The sequence below is a fragment of the Mastomys coucha genome, unplaced genomic scaffold (assembly GCF_008632895.1).
Source record: "Mastomys coucha isolate ucsf_1 unplaced genomic scaffold, UCSF_Mcou_1 pScaffold20, whole genome shotgun sequence".
Classification (NCBI taxonomy): domain Eukaryota; kingdom Metazoa; phylum Chordata; class Mammalia; order Rodentia; family Muridae; genus Mastomys; species Mastomys coucha.
Window position 1 is genome coordinate 15,234,439 of NW_022196903.1, and position 18,472 is coordinate 15,252,910.

The 18,472-nt window shown below is 34.9% G+C and overlaps 1 pseudogene; it reads left to right on the forward strand.

The window, feature by feature from the left end:
* The window catches only part of LOC116098485, a 176,480-nt pseudogene extending 164,338 nt beyond the window's left edge, over nt 1-12,142 (forward strand).
* Nucleotides 12,143-18,472: the final 6,330 nt, after the last annotated feature.

Consider the following 18,472-nt stretch of genomic DNA (forward strand, 5'->3'; position numbering starts at 1 on the left):
TAAAAGGTCCAATCTCTGAATACTTCCTGGCTCTCTTGTGGTAACAATCTTCTCATTTACCCCTTCAATATGTAGATACAATGAATCTTTTCTTGTGTACCAATATAAAAATCTTACCTCTTTTATTCTCTTTCTCCTACTGCCAAGCCACTGCTTTATCCAACAAGTTCCTCTCTGATTTCATGCATATTTTTCCAAAAATATATACTCTATTCAAATTTCTTTAAATGTAATTGAATCATTTGTTACAGTTTTAATTATTTAGATTGCTTACAGAAGCTACAGATTATTAATTGAATAATAATAATCTTATCTAAAGAAATTCTATAGTCTTTCCTTGCTTCTAATCACTGATTACTTTAGAAAACTGCTTAGCTCCTTTGTATAATTTTTCTATAGTTGAATTGATCCGATATCATTTTCATGATTATATAGTGATTATGTATTTCAGGTACCCAATAACAGAATTATTGACCACATAGTGTCTCATCATTGGAATAGTAACAGTGCAATTGTGTAATTTCTAGCACATAATGCCAGTGGGATAAATGGGGACTAATGAACTAATATATCTGGTGTAGGGAATTTCTAGACAGGATAGCACCTAGGTGATGATAACCCCACTACCTCCTGGACTTATCCACGTTCACCTTAAGAAGAATAAAATGTAAAAGAGTTAAAGAGATTAATGTCATTCTGGGAAAATATATATATATTCTTAAGTAGAAAGAATGATGCACCAAAGATAAAAAGTTCACAAATGGGATCACGCTAATTTTGCAAAGGATTTCAGTTTATTTCTCAGGACCCATGTCCCGTGCCTCACAAAGATCTGTAACCATAGCTTAAAAAGGATTTGACGCTGTCTTGCATCATCCACATGCATATATATATATACATATATATGCACATAAATGCATATAAATATTTATATATTAAAAGTAAGTCTTTTGTAACAAAGGCAATAATAGTTCATTTAGTTATAAAAATTCTAACTCATTTGAAAAAAGGGAATCTAAACTGAGAATTCCATTGAAGAAGGTACTGCTCAAAACAATGGCCTAGGACAGATTTTCTGCTGTCAGACTGGAAAGCACATAAAGGCACATAGAGGTTACTGTAGTTCCAAGGAGTTAGGCCTTATCCCAAGGTAGCAATGTTATTTTGCAGCATAATCTATGTGGTATTGAGTTTCAGGGCATAACTCTGTGTGTGTGTGTTTGTGTGTGTGTGTGTTTGTGTGTGTGTGTGTGTGTGTGTGTGTGTATGTGCGTGTGTTTCTCTTGAATTTTTTTCTATCCATGCTTTGGGCTATTCATTCTGTGTTATATAGCCATTTATTCTGTTTTGTAATTGGAGAATTCATTACATGATTTTGTATGTTGTATGTATGGATTATTGTATGTATGTATGTAGCTTGATGGGGTTTTACTTTATATGATTCCACAGTTATAAGATTAACCTGGGTCTCAGATGAGTCTTGCATTAAAATTATGTGACAGTAAATGCTTTCTGTTTAAGATTCATCTAGTGAAAAACAGTCTTCATATACTGACATTTCAACATGTGGAGTAGAGTAGTTTTGTATAACTCAATTTTTCTTTAGGTTTTAAGCTTCTATTCATTTCTACAATTACAGTTATGAGTTGCTTTAACCTCTAATCTTTCTAGTGATTTAAAAACCCCACAACAGAATAAGATCGTCACAGTCCTGTTAGATGATAGAATTCTATTTAATTGTAAATGATATTTTTATAAAAGTATAACTTACTGGTTGGATATTTTCATGGTATTGTGTACCTATTTTTTATGATGATGTCACTTACAATATCAATCTTTCCATAATATGTCCTCTGTAGCATTGGCAACCACTAATCTCTTTATTGTGACTTTAGCCTTATTTCTTCCAGAATGTCACGATTGAAATAATATAGGATTATAAAATACTATATTGACTGTCAGAATGACCATTTTAATTTAGAGTCTTTCATGTGGTAAGCATTTATGATTTTTTGTGTCTTGCAGCTTAGTACTTTATAATGCTGAATAATTTTCCATGGTATGAATTCAGAACAATTGACTTATCCTTACACTTTTCGAACAAAACTCTGAATCATTTAAGATTTTTTTCATTATGAACAAAGTTACAATGCATCCCCGTTGACAGATTTTTGGCTCAGAAAGGTTTTAAAACTGAAAGATAAGTATGGAGGGAAATCTAGACACTATTTATGAGTATATAATAAATGTGTGAGCAGAGGAAACAGGAATTCCCATATGATATATGAAGTCATTTATTGCCACATTGTAAAGAAAAAATTTTTTCAAAAATTGCAACCACAAAACTACATAAAATATAGATATACTGGAGAGAATAAATAACTGAGGATCATTTTATATATTTGGTAATTTTTTAAATGTCTAAAAGTATTTTGTCTATTAATAATGAGTCGTCTTCTTTTTGTTTTATTTTTCTTTTCCACTGCAAGAGGTTTTCATACTACCTCCATAGATACCCCCTAATTCCAGCTGAGATCTCCTCATAGGCTCTCCCTCCATACCACTCTCTGCCTCATGATCCCTCCAATCCCCTTCTATTTTCAAAGACCACAATAAATGCCACATATTTAAATAGAGTATAAGTTATAAAGAATAAAGACACAGATAACTTTCTACTTAAACTATGATGAACAGTTTAAATCAAAATATGAATTTGATATTAAATAAAAATATGAATAAGGTTTAAATGTTTCAGGATGAAAAATTGTTATAAAGGTAGATGAATTGTGCATGCTTTTTATTAAAATAGTTCCAAATAAGGGGCATCATTTTGATTTCTCATGATAATAAGATTTTTTTCCAGAGGAAATTTAATTTATAGGATGAATAGAAAGAACACAAGGGAAGGTTTCAAAAATTGTAAAGATTATATTATTAATTGATGTATTCTAGAGTAAGCTTTCTAAAATATAATGACTTCCAGACCCGAATGCCATTTACAGTGTGCACATTGAATTGAGTTTTGTAGAATGTGGTCACTGTGTTTTCTATAGTAAACAATTGATACAATTTTAAGTTTTCTTATTATATCTCAAAGATCAAATATAAACACATTGCCAAAAACTTTTACATGCGTTGCTCACAAAATTTTGATAACCTGTATAGATAATAAATTAAGGAAACATAGTTTCTTAGTATGAAAACTGCCCAAAATATTTGAATATATAATTTATATGATGCAAACTTTTCTCTAAAAAATTTGCAACCAAATATGGAGTAAATGATTTTTACATATTAAATTTCTTCAGCTTATCAAGCTAAATGTTATTTATCTCTTTTCAAGATAGGCTGGGAACCACATTCTAGAAAATTTACCTCTCAGCAAATAGCTTGCAAGACTAAGGGCGAACAGCCACTCACCAGAAGAAAGGAACTAAAACATGTAGCGAATCATTTATCACTCTTTCAGAAGCAAATGTTGATGTTATCTTTGATTTACATTATTATCTACTTAAACAGAAATTTTAAATGTCATTTAAAAAAATACTTATGTTTAAATATTTTTGAAAATATCATTTGCATAGGAATTTTGCAACATATACAATAATCCCTCTTCACTTTTGGAAGAAATTTATTTAAAATTTTATCACTCCTTTTATTATCCTGCCAGTATTTAATGCTGACCGTGCTTTGAACTCTGTGTGGCTATGACCAGTGCACATAGTTCATGTATTAAAAAATTTTTTAAAAAATATCATCTATATGCTCTAAATGGTGCTGTTGATTACATTAGGTCATTTATCGAGCTGCTCAGGGAAGAATCAGTTGCTCAGGATTAACAGGCTTGCTATACCTGTGTTCTGAGTGGACCCTGCCCCTAACAGCTGATATCTGAGGCAGCAGAAGGAAAATCATGCTCCTAAAAACATTTAGTAAAAATGATAACCAATCTTTTTTCTAAAACATGAAGAAAATTAGTATCTGTCACCTTCTTATCATCCCAAGGGCAACCACCATTTTAGGCATCTTTTATGGCAATCTTTCACCAGACTTTGAGTCCTTCTTCCAACAAACTTGGCCCCTTCTTTTCGATTTTTTAAACTCTATTTAGAGTCTTTATGGTGCTTGCTTTTTTGTGTCCTTTCTTTACTACACTTAAGATTGAAGAGTCTAGTAGGGACCCAATTTAATACCCATACCATGAGAGAGAACCCATCCCTGACACTATTAATAATACTGTACTATATTTACATACAGAAGCCTAACATAACTGTCTTCTGAAAGGCTTCACCTAGCAATTGATGGAAACCAAATACAGGCAACAACATCAGGAGAGGGCTCCTATGGATCTCAAATCACATTGACATATCAAGTTGTAGTATGACTAGGTGTATCATCTTCTACTGAGGCTAGACAACACAAGCCAGTTAAACTAACGGGATCCAAAGACAGGTATCAAAGTCAGAAACATATCATGCTTCTCCTGTTAATAGACCCACATGAAGCTCAAACTGTGAGTCTGTTACATAAGTGTAGAGAACCTGCATTCCATGAATGTTCTCTGGTTGGTGGTTCAGTGTCTTTGAGTAACTTTGGGCCCAGGTTATTTGATTCGGTAGGCTTTCTTTTGGTGCCCTTGACCTCTCTGGCTCCCTCAGTCCTTCCTCCCTCTCTTCTAATAGATTTTCTGAGTACCACCTAATGTTCAGCTATGTGTCCCTGCATCTGTTTTCATGCTGCTGTTCTGCTAAAGACCCCCAGCTTTGTGATCTATTAACCCTACATAAGTTAGCTCAGGTGATGCAGCTATCTTTAAGTCATTTATGTTTCTGTAAGGATTCTCTCACCCTTATTCCTGTAGGTACATAAACCTGTAAAGCTCATTGGCTCACTATGTTAGACTTTGATGGTGTTTGTAGTTTGATCTATCATAGCTTAACCTCTCCAGACATAGATATTTCCTAGCTTACAGTACCAGATATGAATTTATACTTGTAGATATTGCCTTAAAATTCAATTGAAGAACTATTAGTTTTGCCCATGATATCTAAATTATTATTGCACAAGCAGGGACATCCTGTCAGGTGGTTGGTGTTTTGGCACACAAGTCTCAAATCCAAGTAGATACATTGGTGACAGTTCTCTACATTCCCTATATATTACACTTCAAAAGTCATCAAGGAAGATGGGAGTTTCCAGGTCCATACCAGCTTTACTTTTCCACGCCCTATATCCCAAGCATGCACATCCATTCCTTCAACAATAGAGAATTATATTCTAGTCTTGGTATACAACCAGCAACAGTACCAATAGCTTTACTAATTTTTAGGGTCTGAAAGGCTTCCATGACTGACAACTCAAAGAAAGAAGGCTCACTCCTAGAACTAGATTTTCTTTTTTTAAAAAAATTATTATAAGATGTTTTCTTTATTTACAATATTTCCTTTCCCAGGTTCACCTCCAAAAAGAAAAAAAGAAAAGAAAAGAAAAAAACTAAAACTAAACCAAATCCCTGTTCCCTCCCCTTTCCCCCTGCTCACCATCCCACCCCCTCCTGCTTACTGGCCCTGGCATTCCCCTACACTGGGCATAGAACCTTCACAGAGCCACTGATGATCAACTTGGCCATCCTCTGCTATACATATGCTGCTGGATCCATGAGTCCGACCATGTGCACTCTTTGATCAGAGTTTTAGTCCCTGGGAGCTCGGAGGGTCCCTAATGAAGGACTAGAGAAAGGATCCAAGGAGCTGAAGGGTTTGCAGCCCATTAGCACTGGGTTTTTATTCAAAAACTTATAACTTCTGGAGTGTCTTTTTTCACCCATGTAGGGTATCATTTGGATATTTTCTTTTAATTAGCCAAGCTCCAGAAGGGTTCTAAGATATTTAAAAGTACCATTGCACCTGGTTGTCTCTGCAATGGCTTTCAAAATTTACAAACACTTAGATATTAGTATTATTTCATCTATATATCAAAACCCTTTCCAGAGGATGGGCCAGACAAAAAAAAACTCCACATCTACCATCTCATAACAAATAGTGGGGTTTCAAAATAACCTTGAAGCACTCTGAAAGTCTACTGCCATCTGTCCTCAATAAGTGTCAGGTGGTCCCAGATGTTCCCAAATAGGAAGATACTAAAATGAAACATAAGTAAGGTATAACATCATGGAAAGCTTCTATCCATATTTATCAGTTACTTCATTCATAGACTAAAGTTGGATACAAAGAATAGGTAGGATGATAATTTAAGTAGCTCCTGGTAACCCTCAGTTATTTTCTATGAACCATTACATTTCCATATTTGGAGCTCTTCCACTGACCCTCCCTACATTTCTCCTCCCCTGAATTAATCTTCTCAGATCTATTCAAGACTAGGGACAAACCTTCATATCAAGGCTGGATGAGTTAGCCCGGTATTTTGAAACAGGTGCCACAAGCAAATTGAATCACTTCCACTGTTTTGAGTCCCACAAAACCCACAAGCTATACCACCACAACAAGCATGCCGATGGTCTGTCACAGACAATTCAATCTCTGCAATCCCTTATACGAGCCCTGTTTAGTTGATTCTGTGGCCATTTTCTCCTAGTGTCTATAACACCTCTCTCTCTGTTTCTTCATCTTCTGTGAGGTTACTGAGCTCCACCAAATATTTGCCTCTACCTTCCCATTTAACTAGCTTTCAAGCAAGATGGTATGTTTCAGTCTCAGAGGACATAAAGTTAGACAACAGAGGTATGATTGGCAGAACCCTTTTCTTGTCCGTTATCTTTTTCTTTTGTTAGAGTGTTGATGTCCATTGCCATACAGCTTTTAAATTTCACATGGTCCCATTAGTGAATTCGTTGTTCTTAGCCCAAGTGCTACCAGTGTTCTCTGTGTGAACATGCAATATTGAATCTATATGTGCTCCTTGAGATTTTGCTTTTGTTCTTTTTCTTCTGCGTGTTTGTTATGTTTTATATTATTTTTGTTACATTCCTTTTTTATCTCACATTCTGTTATATATTTTCTCTTCTTGTTCATCTCTTCCTCCTCCTCTTCTTTTTTTTCTTCATTTATGAACTTTGCATTCTAATGAGAAAGAGAATAAAAAGGTATGGATCTGAGTGGATGAGGAAAGTACAGGATTTGGGAAAAGGAAGAGTGTAATCAGAATATTATATATGGAAAAATGTAATTATAATACAAAAATAAATAAAAGTGGGGGGAGGACAGTAATAATGAGACATACCTCAACATAATTAACACAATTTACAATAACCCAGAAGTTAATATTCTAAATGAAAAAAAAAACCCAAAGAACTTCTACTATAATTAAGAAGAGACAAGGATATCCATTTTCCACACCTCTTCAGAACAGTGCTTGAAGTTCAGCTAGAACAAAGAGAGAACTGAAGTGATACAAATAGGAAAGAAGGTAAAACTATCCTTATTTGCACACAACACAAATTTGTAATGAGAAACTTTAAAGATTCTAACAAGATATTTGGACAGTTAATAAATGCCTTCAGCTAAGTAGCAGGACACAAAATTAACATGTGAAAATCTGTATATATGCATATATATGGATATATATATATAATGGATATATATATATATATGTTCAGGGAAATAATATGTCTCATAATAACCTAAAATGAATCAAAATAAAGCACTTTGGTATAACTGTGTCTAAATAAATGAATGGTTAGCATAACCCAATTTTAAGACATTTAAGAAAGAATTTGGAAAAGATACCAGGAGTTGGTAAGACTTTCTAAGAATTCAGGTTTATGGATTGAAGGGTTAATATAGTATTAAAAAATGCCACACTACCAAGTACAATCTGCAGATTCAAGAAAACCCTCATCAAAGTTTCATGCAAATAAAGAAACATGTAAATAATATTCACTTCAATTCATCTTATACATTATTAAAGAAATCTTTATAACTCACTTACAGTAGAACCTCTCTGAATACATAAATCTAAAAAATTTATCAGTATATCAGAATTAAGGCTCTTTAATAGTAAGTCAAGCAACAAAACATTATCTACTAATTAAATTTTTTATATGATTATCTTTTATGTGATTTTTCTATAACATGGGGTTTTATATGAATTGAATCAATATATTCTTGTGAGGTCAATAACTTTATCAATTTCACAACAAAAATACTAATTTTAAATTTAACAAAGAACTATATAAATCTAGCAGAATTTATCATTTTTTTGTAAGTCCATAGAATTTAGGATTTATTTGACAAAATGTTTTATAGTTTTGCATTTTATGACTCACACAAACTTACTTGGTCTCTAAGTTGAAATACAAGATAGTCTTTGGTGCTCTACTTTACCTTTAATGTATTTTAGAGATAAAGATGTGTATTTGTGTATTATAAAATGGCTTTAAAGTTTATACAGTATAATATTGACTTGTTCAATAGATAATTTCTCTCTCTTTTTTTAAAATTTTCATACAGTGTCTCATAGTCTAGTCTAGAATACTGTAGAATTTCCTGTGTAGTGCAGACTGGCCACAGTAATGCATTCTCTGTGCCTTAGCCTTTCAGTTGTTAGGATTATAGGCATGCACCATACCACCTGCTTTACCATGTTTTCATGCTGTGCTTGCTCTCTGGATTCCACATATTAATACAAATACATGATAGTAGTTTGTGTCTTTGTTATGTTGATCTCTAATTTCACCAATTTACCTGCAAAGGAAATTTAAATTTTCTTTATGCAAACCTAATATTCTCTTGTGCACATATGCCATATTTATTAATCTCCCCCCTTGCTAGTAGTACAACTGCCTTCCTATGTGGCTGATAAAAATCCCTTTTCTAAATGTGGTATATTTTTTTCTCATTCTCCACACTGACACATCTGATTGGCCATGGATAATAATACAGTTTTACTGATAGAGACTTGATGTGTCTTTTTGTTGACCTTGAATCATTTTGGTTTGGTTATAGATTTCCAATCCAGGTTGGTATCTCTCCCCAGATAGATATTCTCTTAGCTATCGTGGATAACCATTTGGCATAAATTGGGTTTTTCATGTGAAAAAAATGAAAACTGTAAATAAATGTACAACACTATGTACAACTTATAGGAACTTACTTTGAGATGCCTTTGCCTAGGATAAAATTAAGAAGACATATGAACAAGTCTGCCCTTGACATTTCACTGAGTCTGTTGCAAGTAGAGCTTGAGTATTCATAATTGCTCCAAAACTTTCTCTGAGAGAATTAAGATATTAAACAGAATGATTGAATAAACAGCTGGAAAACTCAAATATAATTTCAAATGTAGCACCAGAAGGTTATTTACTTTTATAATCTGATTAAGGGTAGGAGTAAAAAATTCAATAAAACTGATCAATTAAGTAAAATTTAGTTGAATATATGTTAAAGAACAAAATTGTTTTAGAGGCAAGGTAAGGAAATATTTTAAGGGTTTAATAAGGTAGTGTTCTCTGAATTGGACTTTAATGAATAACCTTCCATAGATATTTCAACCAACAATAACATTTACAACTATAAAAGACTGGTAAACTATCTACAATGTGAAAAAAAACATTTAAATTGACTTTTAGACTCATAGGTAGAGGTATGGACTGCTATTCTGGCCTAGATGTTCCTCCTACTCACAAAGCCCACATATCTTGTGTCTCAGGTAAGACTTTCCAAGGAACCTTTTTCCTATGCTAAAAAGTTTTGAACAAATCCTTGTCCCTTTGACAAGTCACATCCTACAAATAGATTTAAGATATTCTGGGAATAGAATATTTTGCCTTTTTCTGGTGTATGAAAAATTAAAATAATTTTTCTCCCAAGAGCCACCATGGGTATTGCTCTTTTTCTGGAGCGACTGGCTTGTGGTGTCTGACAGTCTGCCTTGTAGGTGCCGGCATAATGGAGAGCAAGAGCTTCAACTTCCTTTCTGCTTTGGGTCTGCATCCAGTTTCCCCTTTGGTTCTGAAACACAGCTGAGGCATGGAGTGGATGTTTTTATTGTTCATTCGTCTTGCTTTACACCTTTCCTGAATAACAAGAAATGAAGATTTCCAGGGGAGATTTTTTTAGAATTGATCACTTTGTGATCTTCCCTGTGTGGGGTTTTATGTCCCTGGCAACCCATGTTCATATGAAGTAGGTCACTGGAATACTAAGTGCCAGCCCCAGCAGTCAGGCAGCTCCCAGAAGAGAGGAGCTAAGGATCATGCAGTGGGGAGTAGTGGATGAATGAGGCAGAAGCTCTGCCTGAGAGAATCTTGCATCTCTGTCTGGCTAGAATCCAGGATGTTTATTTATTCAGATTCTATAAAAGAGGCAAACTTTAGATTTTTAAGAGCAATACAGATCATATTGTTTTGTCCGTGGACAAGTGTTAACAAGTATAGAGACAATAGATATTACCAATCTCAAATTAGTTTAGATTATACAAGCATTTATGACACATGACCTAACATTCTTTAGGAAATTTAAACATTAAACAGAAGGAAAAATATCTGAGTCAGTCTAGGTATGCCCTTAGTCCTTGAACAATGCATGGTGGTTGAACTGCAACCTATGAGTTAGGCTAGCTTAAAGTTTAAAAGCTCTGCCAAGCTACACACACACACACACACACACACAAGCACATATATATGCATATATATGTGTATATATATATATATATACAGATATATATATATGTGTGTAAACGAAGGTTGTTTTTGACAAACTAACTTCATTATTAAGTTCTTTTGGTGGAGTCCCATTTCCTGTAGATTTCACATAGGAGGAATTCTGTAATCTGATCTGTCTGTTGCCTCATCCACTGTTTTTGAGTTTGCTTGGGACCAGGTGCACCAAGAGAACCCCTAGGCTAGTCAACATTTTTTTTCTTAACTTTTCACTATTTCTCTGGCAAGGTAGATGCCCAAGTAGATCCAGGTAAGGTTACTTATTTAAGAGAAGAAATAGTTTTCTGAGGAAAATATATAAATTTATCACGATGTAAAACGTCCCCAACAAATACAACATGCAGAGATCAGAAACCCAAGGTGAAAGACAAGACAATGATGAGAAGAGCATCTGGCTTAGTTTTGGTGGACTCTGTCACACAGCTGTGCTATTTTCCACTAGACATGGCTGTGCCACTGGAAGGTCCTGTAGAAATTTTAAGTTTGTGTTTTAATTGACATGTAATAATTATAATCAGAGCACCCTTGTGACTTTTGTAGAATGTTCAATGCTCATCTGCGAGTCACGTGCTGCACCCCGAGAGTGGCCTAGGCTTCAAGGACCTGGATTTGGTGTTCCAGATGAACCTGCAGAGTGAGGCATCCTTCTAGCTGACCAAGGCAGTGGTCCTGGCTTGCCTGTTGGACTTCCTGCCTGTGGGAGTGAGCCAGGCCAAGATAACGCTGCTGACACTCAAGGAAGCCTACTTGCAGAAGCTGGTGAAAGTGTGCACAGACCTGGACCGCTGGAGCCTCATCTCACCGTCCAACAAGAGCTGTAAGAACGTGGAACTCAAGTTTGTGGACTCTGGGAGGCGCCAGTTCAAATTCAGCATCGACTCCTTCCAGATCATCCTGGACTCGCTGCTCCTCTTTGGCCAATGCTCATCCACACCAATGTCCCGGCGAGAGCCTCTATGGGGAATTTGCTGAGGCCTTGGAGCACCTGCAGCACCACTTCATTGCCACACACAGCCCCGAGGAGATCCGAAGTGGTGGCCTGCTCAAGTACTGCCACCTCCTGGTATGGGGCTTCTGGCCAAGGCCCAGCACTGATGTCTGCGCCCTACAAGGATACATGTGTTCGGGTTTCCTCATCGACTTTCTGGACCTCGTGGAACAGTGGTGCATTCTGGAGTGCTACCTGGAGGCCCACTTCGGCGGAGCAGAAGCAGCCCGCCGGTATGCTTGCCTCGTGACACTGCACCAGATGGTCAACGAGAGCACAGTGTGTCTCCTGAGCCGTGAGCGCCGCCAGACCCTGGACCTTATTGCCATGTTCGCCCTCCAGGCACTGGCTGAACAGGGTTCTGCTACCATGGCTGCCCTGGCCTGGCGACGTCCTGGCTCAGATGGGGTTGTGCCAGCCACTGATAATTACTATGTGACCCCATGCAGCCTCTGCTGCCCCGAACTCACTCCTAGCTTACCTGGACTGACTCTTAGCTGACTTGATGCTGAATTCGAACTGGCGCCTCCTAGAGTTCACCAACTCTACCTACCTTGCAACTAACTGATCCTGGCCAGAAGGGAATGAGCTAAAAGAGAGGTGGGGTGGGGTCATCAAGTATGTGTGGAGGATGTAACCAGACACAGCTGGCCACCTATGCCAGCTGGCCCCGCAGTTTAGGGCTGGGCCTTTTGAACAGACCAGACTTTCCTGCACGAGGCTCCTAGGGGTTTAAAGCCAAGTCAGGGTTCTTGACAAAAGGATCCCATGGTCATCATACTGCACTCTTTCTTGGACCTGTGTGACTGTGGGGCACAGAGGCTTGATAAAACATGGTTGGCTTGTGCGGGAGCCTCACTAGCAACACCTTGGGTTGATTTCAATGGCCTAGAACGGGTCATCCTACAGGGACCCAGACGCTCCTATAGTGGCCACAATAAGATATCACAATGTGACAGGGTTATTCAGTTGGGGTCTGGCTGGGCCTTTCACAGAGCCCAGAGTTCAATGGTCAAACCAATAATGTACCTGGTCTATCTCTTTAAATGTCTGTTGTGCAAATTTTAACTTCTCTCCTCTCACTTTTCTATCTATCTATCTATCTATCTATCTATCTATCTATCTATCTATCTATCTATCTAATTTGGAGCATAATATTATCATGCTGTGCTATGGAGCCCCAGAAATTATTCCTTCTTTGTAATTCTGCATGGGTAACTCTTATACAATTAACTGTATTTTAACTACATTTCCCATCATAAACTGTAGCTGCCACTTTCCCATTCCCCTCCTCTATAAAGTCAACATCTTTATTATATATCAGTGAGAGAAAAGAGGGTTTATGTTCACATATGTAGTTTACTTAATGTAAGATGTGGTCCCATCTGTGTTGTCACAAGTAACATAATTGTCTACCTTATGACTAAATAGTGTTCAATTTTATATACACATCATTCTTCCTGGAGTGAGTTAGTAAAGCTTAGTTTTATTTTTTTTCATGCATGAAAATGAGGATTCACATAGAGTTAACTATTTGTGTCATTCTTCAAAATGTCTATTCAGTTCTATTACCTGTTTTAAAATTAAATTTACTTTGTGTTATCTTTGATATGAGCATCAAAATGAACATCTAACACAACTGAGAGAGTAAATGTTGTGCAAGATGAAATTTTGATGTGGATTAAAATGAGGGGAGTAATAGTCACATCTTTACAGATTTTTTTCCTATCCCAATACATTTCCCTTTTTTAGTATAAAGAAACCTAAGCTTTCTCAGATTAATATTGTAATAGTTATGCACCTTAGTTATGCCCTCTAATATACTTTAATTAATGTGAACACATGGTACTTGCACAATATAGAATAACCTATATACAGAAGTGACTTATTTTATAAAGAAATTTATTTCTTGCAAAGAGCATTGATAAAGTATTTAAAGGGCTAATAAGATGGTTTTAGTCTACTAAGATACTAATTCAATGAGCCATAAAAGTAAGTATCCCATCATATTAATTGTTTGTTAATCTTGAATAAGTAGTTGTTTCAATTGTTTTGCTTTTACCTTAGTAGTATTTCTAGTTTAATGGGAATTCAAATACAAAGACGGTGAAAGAACAGAAAAACATTTTGCAATTGAGGAAATAAATATGTACATTATATAAACTACACAAATATATTTATGTCCTTCAGGGACAAGGTTAGGCAGTTCTTGAGCAGCATGCATCAATTGTTGCACTCACTTTCTCACCTGGTGCACATCAGCCATCTGGAGATGAGAGGCGAGCTCATTCAAGTTTGCTTGTGTTTCTCTCAGGGTGAAGGATGGAAAGAGAAACACTTAAAGAAATAGTTGTTAGCTGAGATTCAAAGTGGGATATGGGGTGAGAAAGCCCATGTTCTTGGTGACTAGAAACTTGAAATAACTGAGTTGCTGGTGGGAATTTGTTCCATTATCAGTCATAGGTCATTTAACTTAATCCTTGAACACACTGAGTAGTGAGAAAATAGATCCATTGAACCTCAGGGCTCCTAGTAAACTCAGAATTGACCATTAGTGTCTGACTGTTCAAGTACTTATCTGTAGGTCCTCCCAAAAGAAAGGACACATTAGACTTTGAAGATATTTGTCACAAATATTAGAAGTGCCCTTTTCCCCAATTTCTAAACAGACAGTGCCAAAACTACATAAAAAGATTATTTTCAAATCATGATTTCCTTTTCTTTTTTTTAAAATACAGAATAAAAAGGTTTTATTTTCTGTATTTAGATTATATTTGTAAGTAACAACTAATGAGAAAAGAGGCATGAATTTGAAAAATTGCAAAAAGGATTACATAAGTTAGGAAGGAGGAAGAAGAAGGAAAAAAGTAAGTGAATAGGTAATTATAATCTCAAGAAAGTGTGAAAAATATAAATGTATATTTTATTATATTATATTATATAAATTTATCTTATAACCAAGTGGATACACTATAGAATACTCTGTGAAAGCATCTTTATGTGACATTGTCTAGACTAGAACTTCCCTAAATTCCAAGGGTCTCTTCACCCCATATCTCACTGACTATTCAAGTACTTATCTGTAGGTCCTCTCAAGAGAAATAACACATTAGACTTTGAAGATATATGGTGGGAATTTGTTCCTTGTTAATATTCTTATAAACAATTTTACATGGAAATGTATTTAAAGGTGTTTTTTATAATGTAAAGCAAAACTGTTCAAAATAGATTCTGTGAGACCCTTTAGAATTTAGGGAAGTTCTGTCCACTGATTTATAAGTATGTGTCAAAATAAAGTTACAAACATCTAGGCACTTGTTCCTTGTTAATATTCTTATAAACTATTTTACATGGAAATTTATTTCAATGTGTTTTTAATAATATACATGTAAAATTAAACTAAATTTATATATTCATATTCAAATTTCAAAGTGATAATGTAAAGCAAAACTGTTCAAAATAGATTCTGAATATTTAGTAAATTCTTGTTGTAAAGAAAAACATAAATATCTAATGATGGTATTAATGATTTTATTGCTAATGCTTTTAGTATGATAAATTATTTTAAATACAAAATAGAGATTTTCCAGATTTTTTTTAAACTTCAAGTATATTTTATAATGTACAAATTAAGTTTTGAATTCATGCTTTATCAGAATTGAAAATAAATATTCAGATATGAAAATTTATGCTCATGTTTAACCTTCATGACTCACAATGAGTAGTATTGAGGACCCTTATTGCAGCTTTCTTTTTTTCTACTACTTCTGTTACTGAATGAGAATGCTACAAAGCTTATTAGGTATAAAAATTAACTGAGTTTCTTACTGAGTATAGAGATTATGATAAATCTTGCCTCTTTTTCATATTTCATATAACAAACAACAAGCATATAATGGTTTAAAAATTCACATGTGTTACCTCACAGGTCCAATGATTCAAGAATATTCACACAAGTTACTTAGTTCTGTGCTTAGCATATCAAGAGGCTGAAATAAAGGAATCATGAGGTGCTACAATCTTACATGAAGTATGCAATTCTCTGTTAACAAAAATGGTAAATATCATTTTCTTTTAGTTTATGGAATCAATTGTCCCAATCCAAGGCCATCCTTCCAGTCCTTGATATGAGATATTATTCAAGGAGTAATTTTTTTCCCAGTGAAATCAGAGTATTTGTGTAAAGCTTCAGAGTCCTCATTAAATTAGAATGAAACTTCCAGCATACTTTCACTTTGGAGTGATTCAAAAGCAACTAATTAGGGACCTTTATTGTATATATTCAAAATTCTTTTGAGCTTTTCCATATAATGCAATAATATCATTGAAATGAACTTAGCTAGTTAAAAACTCCTACTCATAGCCACTTGCCTATGTCACAGTATTGGAAATGCTATAAGTTCATATAATGTTAATGATTATTAATGTATCAGAACACAGAGAAGAAAATCCTAATGTAGTTATTTCTGACATAGTTGTCACAAAAATAACTTACAAGTAATCCATAATATTTCAATTAATGGTATAATATGTTTCTCAGAAATACTATGGGAAAATATATGCACTAACACACACACACACACACACAAACACACACACCATTCACAATGGATCCTAACAATGAGAAAATTACATAGATTTTTTTATGAGAAAATAGGATTCAATTATCTGTGGAAAATTTATTTAAGGCAGGATGTCAAAGAGAATTTAGAGACAAATATCATGTAGCAACAATAGAAGAGTCATTATTTATTTATTAGATATAGAGCACTGAATGACCTTTCAGATGCTCCATATATATGATTTTTACCCAGATTCCTGTGAAAGATTCTGATATTTATTTTACAGGGGAGGAAATCGAAGCTCTGAGAAGTGAAATTGTATATTCTATGCCAAAAGAGTACTTAGATCTGGGTACACTGAGTTTTATGTTATGGCAGATAACTAAACGTGACTGTGACCCAGAACAGTGGCTAAATGGAAGTTCATCCCCTGAGAGAGAGTTGCTCAGAATGCAAGGAAGCATAATGAACTGTGCGATGAGTCTTTTGCCTGAGGTGATGCCTACTGTGCCTGCCACAAATGCACTCCAGCTTCCCTGCCATGCTGGCAGTGAAGGGAAGAACATGAAGAACTCACATCTGTCCGTCTTCTCCTTCAGAATCATTAGAAAGAAGCCAAGATAAAAATAACATAGAGGAGAGGAAATAAGTCAGAGACAGTTTCAAGAAGCTGTCAAATGAAAGGAAAGAGGGAAGGTACAGAAGCTCCCCATTAGAGTTAGATTGAACATGCATGACTATTTTCTAAATCAATAATCATAATATTATCTGGAGACTTGTTAAGATAAAGTAGTTTTGTGAAAAGGTAGCATTGTCTTCAACTGTAGACAAGTCAGTGGATTGCTATTGTCATTTTAAAAAATTGACTAGAAGAATTAATGCTGATTATAGGTATAAATTATGACCCAGAAATGTATTTTCTTGTTGAGTAACTAAATGAAAGGTATCTGTTATATGTTCATTAGCCAGATTGATATCTGGAAACTGCAAATGCCCAACAATGTTACATTAATTTTGTTAGAAGTGTGAATTATGAGTATATCTAACAAAATATAATAATGATGTGGAACAAATATCAAATAAGAAAAAGTCATATGTGTCATAAAAAACTAAAATGGACATGGATTTAGTGAAACCTACTGTGAATAAAAGTAATATTTACATTTTAGAATATGTTTTAACTGAGGTGTTTTAATGTAAATCTTTCTACCTTTTGACCTGGAAATATAATTAGTGTATACAAAGTAAAGCCTACTTGGAGGACACATTCACGACTTGTTTACTTTAATGTATAGATAATATGTCAATCAGTTGGTCAAGAAAACACTAAGGTTTTAGATTATATATAATGATTATAAATTCTAGAAAAAGTTGTTGTTGTTGTTGTTTTTCTGAGACAGGGTTTGTCTGTATAGTCCTGGCTGTCCTGGTACTCACTCTGTAGATCAAGCTGGCCTCGAGCTCAGAAATCCTCCTGCCTCTGCTTCCCAAGTTCTGGGATTAAAGGCGTGTACCACCATTGCCCAGCCCTAGAAAAAGTTTTAACTGGAGCAAAATGAGAGTTCTAAAATAAAGTTCCAATTCCATGAAGTACTACTCTTAATTATAAATTTAAAGATTCCATGTTAATTTCAAACTGTAAAAGAAATGCTCCTTGAGATGGGATTATACATATGTTTAAAGTATTATGTACCACTGTGCATGCTTAAGGATATCTTTGAGAAGTCTAAGGCATATGCTGAGAGTCTTGGAAAATGTTCTGAGCAGCAAAGTAGTTTGAAGTATTAGAAGTTAAAAAGAGCAAAGCGAAGATGAGGCCAATATTTATTGGAATGAAGAAGAAATGTAAAGTTTCTAAATGTTTTTCCCTCTTTATCTTATCTTGAGTATGTTCAGATATATAAATGTGGAGGTAAGCATGTGTGCATCCACACATACATGTAGAGATATAAAGTTGACACACTGCACAAAAATTGTTTTCCCTTTAATTTTTTCAGGCAGTTCTCTCACTCAGCCTGGAGATTAAAATTTCCAGCCAATCTAGCCAGCCACCTTGCTCTGGCTCTTCTCTATGTCTTTCTTTTTACCCAATACAGAGTTGAAGAACAGAGTATGCATCTGAAAAAAATACATTGTATATATTCTCAAGAATTAATATTACTAAAAATAACCAACTAACCACCAAGAGTATTCTCTATGTTTGCAGCTGCAGAGATACTTCTGAAAAGAAATGTTTTAGATTTT